Genomic DNA, 288 nt, shown 5'->3' with positions numbered 1-288 from the left:
GGTGCCGACTTGATGGCACCTAACAACAACATTATTATTACCTTATAGTTTGAAGTTTAAGAGTCAATATTTGTAGAGATTAGCGTCTGACTCATTGTTAACACTAGGTAATTATTATCTATTATCTCTGGCCCCCATTCATCTATCAGTTTGCCATACTACGGTAGCTTGCATGTTGCTGTGATTCTGGAAGCATTGCCACCAGTATCTTAAATGCAATCAGGGTCACTGATGGTGGACAGGTTTCAGCTGAATTTCAGACAAAGGCTGACTAAGAAGAAGGAGAGA

The sequence above is a fragment of the Chrysochloris asiatica genome, unplaced genomic scaffold (genome assembly GCF_000296735.1).
Source record: "Chrysochloris asiatica unplaced genomic scaffold, ChrAsi1.0 scaffold00002, whole genome shotgun sequence".
NCBI lineage: Eukaryota > Metazoa > Chordata > Mammalia > Afrosoricida > Chrysochloridae > Chrysochloris > Chrysochloris asiatica.
Note: the sequence above shows the minus strand (reverse complement) of the source record.